The sequence below is a fragment of the Cornus florida genome, unplaced genomic scaffold (assembly GCF_030987335.1).
Source record: "Cornus florida cultivar Cherokee Brave unplaced genomic scaffold, ASM3098733v1 CherokeeBrave_3.0.0_Hap2_Chr10, whole genome shotgun sequence".
NCBI classification, from domain to species: Eukaryota; Viridiplantae; Streptophyta; class Magnoliopsida; order Cornales; family Cornaceae; genus Cornus; species Cornus florida.
Genome location: NW_026775580.1, coordinates 69456218 through 69460920, shown reverse-complemented (window position 1 = coordinate 69460920; position 4703 = coordinate 69456218).

The window sequence follows — 4703 nt, the reverse complement described above, 5'->3', positions numbered from 1 at the left end:
GGACTTGGACCGAAAAAGCCTCAAAAGCTTCAAATAAATGATCAAAGAGCTCAAAATAGGGAACTTTTATTTGTTCCTTGTTAAGTGACAAGTAATTTTCTTTTCTTTCTGGTAAATGACCGAGTGAATCTTATGGTCAAGAGAAGAAGATTTATTTATTTTTCTCTTTAAGCTCACTCAAGAGGTGACAATGACTTTTACATAATGAAAATTACAAGTTTAAAAGACAATAATATTGGGTATCTGTGATCTTAAATTCACCAACTGGACATAACAATTTAGAAAGAAAATGTAATATTTATTTATTTTCAGTAAATAAGTGAGATTAAATAAAAAGAAAACTATTTACATTATATAAGGCGCATACCCAAGGCGGCATTATGGGCCATTTGCCCATATGCTCAAAGAAAAAATAAAAATAAAAACAATAAAAAATCCCAGAAATTGGGCAGAATTCATATTGTCCAGAAGATGGCCCAATGTAGATACCAGATTTCTCAGGCCCAACCCATATAAGAGACATAGAATCACTTTATCCAAACATTCTAATGACAAGAATCAAGGTCAATGGTTTCAGATTAATGTATAGATTATAGATACAGAGAATATCTTTGTAAAAAGACGCAAAATAAATAAAAGAAACAAAGGCTTGAAAAAATTGATGTCAAAGAACTAAATACAAGAGAGCTATACATGTATTTGGCACGGTATAGGCTTGCTCTAATTTGGTTAAATATTAGAGCATCTTCAATGATCTTTAAATCTGGTCAACAAGTTTCATATGTTTGATTAACCAGTTCATTTTAATTATATATATATATATATATATATATATATATATATCCAATTCCAACCTACCATTAATTATAAGTTTTACTAGTTCAAACTGGATAGAATCCCAATATTAAACTCTTGTGGACCTTTTCTGAGATAAATATAATTATATTGCTCTCAACACCTTCCGGTTCACAAATCTGAGTATTTACCTACAGCAGACTCTGCAATGCAAGCCGCTGGAATGGGTCCAAATAAGATCCACTCCCTCCCTCTCAAATTTGAAGTACAACTTTAACCAAAATTTGAAATACTATTCATTTATCCAAACTACCTTAGTATGGTGTACAGATATACCACTTTTGTGCACACATATACTATTTTTGTGCAAATCAAATAATTAAAATATTCTGCACAAAAAGTGATACATTTGTGTACAAAAATGGTACTTATATGCACAAATATGGTACCTCTAATCACAAGAGTGGTACATTTGATTACAAAATTAGTACTTACACACACAAAAGGTATTCAAAGATTGTAAGGATAATTTGAACAAATGAACGGTATTTTTTCATGTACATAGATTTTAGTCAAAGTTCATAAATTTAAAAAGTGTTAGACTTTTGACTCAACATCCCAAAGTCCACTTTTTAATAAATTTTCCAAAGAATATTTTAACATTAATTCCATCTCTAAGTAATAATAGATTTTGGTTAATTCCATCTCCATGAGAAATAGCGCCAGAGCAGAGACCTCCGACGTGATTTTGAGCCAATGTGCCATATGCCACAAGGTTAATATTTGCCCTCCTTCAATTTTTTTTACAAAATCTATTAACACCTTTATTTAAGTATATTAATTTAAATAATTTAAAATATAATTGTAAAATAGTATTACAGTATCACTTTTTCCCTTCTTTTTTTTTTACACAAACAAATGAAAGAAGTGATAATATTTATAAAGAATGTATCCTAATGATATAATATTCCGTCCTAAAGAGGAGGAAAAGGATTCGAGTCTCTGGTATTATTAAAAATGTAGTTCTTTAATTCAATGGTATAATACCTCCTTCTTCAAGGAGGAGGGAAGTTTGACCTGGGCATAAATAAAAAGTGTATACGTAAATACTTACAATAAATAAATAAAAAAAGGTCGACAAGTAACCAATAAATGCGTTTCAGAGAAGAAATAAATTCTCTCAATCAATTTTACGAGTGGTATTTATTATGCAATTTGTTTGCAAGCTCGATCGCTTGACCTTGAATTATTCTCCACTTGTTGCAGGATCAATTCAAATTTATTCTATATAAACTGTTTTGTGTTTAGCTGTACAAAATATTCATGTCACACGATGAGTATCAGTAGAAATATATAAAAAGAAGAGAAAAGAGAGAATTGCGTAAAGGCTTGAATGAGATGAATTACTCATTCACAACTCTAATATTTATAGATAAAATGAGCACATACTCATATTACAAAAAAGGAAACTAAATCAAATCAAAATTAAATCACAACTTATTCTAAAGCATATTCTATGGCATAGTCAACTCTCTACTATTTATGGTAAAATCGTGGTATCATATATATGCTATTATATGCATAGTCAAATCTCTGCTATTATGGTAAGTTATTCCATAAATCGTGGTATCATAAATGCTAACACTCCCCCTCAAGTTGGTGCGTAGATATCTGAAACGCCCAACTTGGACAATACATTCTCAAACACAATCTTGCTGACGCCCTTTGTAAGAATGTCTGCAAGTTGTTGAGAGCTTGTGACAAATGGAGCAAATTTGACTAGAGATAATCTTCTCTCGAATGAAGTGACGGTCCACCTCTATATGCTTAGTCTTGTCATGCTGAACGGAATTTGCTGCTATGCTAATAGCATACTTGTTGTCGCAGTAGAGTGAGAATGGAAGTGACATTGGAAGGCACAAGTCTGTCATCAAGGTTTTCAGCCAAAGCAACTCACCTACCCCAAGAGCCATAGCCCTATACTTTGCCTCTGCACTAGATCGAGAGACAACATCCTGCTTCTTATTGCACCAAGTTACCACCAATAGTGGTACAATAACCTGAAGTAGACCTCCTATCTGAAATTGAACCTGCATAATCAGCATATGTCCAAGCCTCAACACATAAGTGACCATGATTAACAAACAAAATACCACGGCCTGGATACCCTTTTAAGTAGCGAAGAATCCGAATAGTTGCATCAAGGTGTGGGGCACGAAGAGAGTGCATGAATTGACTCACGACACTCACGGCATAAGCAATGTCAGGTCGAGTCATGGATAAATAGATGAGCTTCCCCACAAGTCGTTGATACTGACCAATATCTGACAATAACTCCCCCTCAGAATCAGCCAACCGATGATTCTGCTCAATCGGAGTATCAGCAAGACGAGCGCCAAGCTGACCAGAAGTAGAAAGCAAGTCAAGAACATACTTACGTTGAGAGATGAAAATGCCAGTCTTGGAACGAGCCACCTCAATGCCCAAGAAGTATCGTAGGGGACCAAGATCCTTAATCTCAAACTGACGGCCAAGATAGCTCTTAACCTCATTAATTCCGATAGTATCATCGCCGGTAAGAATAATATCATCGACATACACAATGAGAGCAACTGTCTTACCGCCTGAATGACGTAAAAACAAGGTATGATCAGCTGCACTTTGATGGAAACCAAACTTAAGCATAGCAGTGCCAAAGCGATCAGACTAAGCTTGAGGAGACTGCTTGAGGCCATATAGAGAACGACGAATACGATATACCATACCAGAATGAGCAGGAGAACGAAAGCCAGGAGGAGGAACCATGTACACCTCCTCCTACAAATTACCATTAAGAAAGGCATTCTTGACATCTAACTGAAATAGAGGCCAAGATCGAATTGCAGCAATGGAAAATAATACACAGATGGTATTCATCTTGGCAACAGGGGCAAAAGTCTCTTGATAATCTATGCCATAAGTCTGAGCATAACCTTTGGCAACCAATCGGGCCTTGTAACGAGCAACTGACCCATCCGGATTATGCTTAACTGTAAACACCCAACGACAACCCACAGCCTTTCGTCCAATAGGAAGCGGAACCATGTCCCAAGTCTGATTTTTCTCAAGTGCTTGTAGTTCTTCTGTCAGAGCATCACGCCATTGAGGTTGTGCTAGTGCATCTGCAGCACTGGAAGGAACAGGAACCGAGGCAACAGAAATAAGAAAACTCTGATAGGAGGGTGATAGAGCATAATCAGAAACAAAATTAGAAATAGGGTAAGTACAAGAACGTTTATCCTTTTGAAGAGCAATGGGACGATCATCAAGCGAAACAATAGCTTGAGAAGGCGGAGCTGGTGCCGAAGGAACAGGGCAGTCGATCGTGGGAGTAGAAGCTTGTACCTGTTGTCTCCGACTATAAACTTGTGAAAAATGAACAATTCCCCCTGCTGGAAGGGTATCATGAGGAGGAATTATAGAAGAAGAAACAGGTAATGGTAGAGGAGTTGAAGACGGAAGAAGGTGATCATCCATTATATTCAATGGGAACCATTCACTCTGAGAACCAACTGAACCACTATAGTATGGTGTATGCTCAAAGAAAAAAACATCCATAGATATAAACCGCCGACGACTAGGAGGATGGTAACACCTATAACCTTTTTGAGAATGAGAATAGCCCAAAAATACACACTTCAAAGCCTTGGGGTCAAGTTTTGTACGAGTTTGCCACAATTGCTGAACAAAGCACACACACCCGAAGACTCGCGGAGGAATAAAAAATAGAGATGAATTGGAATGTAAGATTGAGAGTGGGGCTGCAAAGTTAAGAATCCTAGAAGGAGTCCTATTAATGATGTAAACAGCTGTAAGAACTGCATCTCCCCAAAATGACTGGGGAACATTCATGCTAATGCAGATTGCTC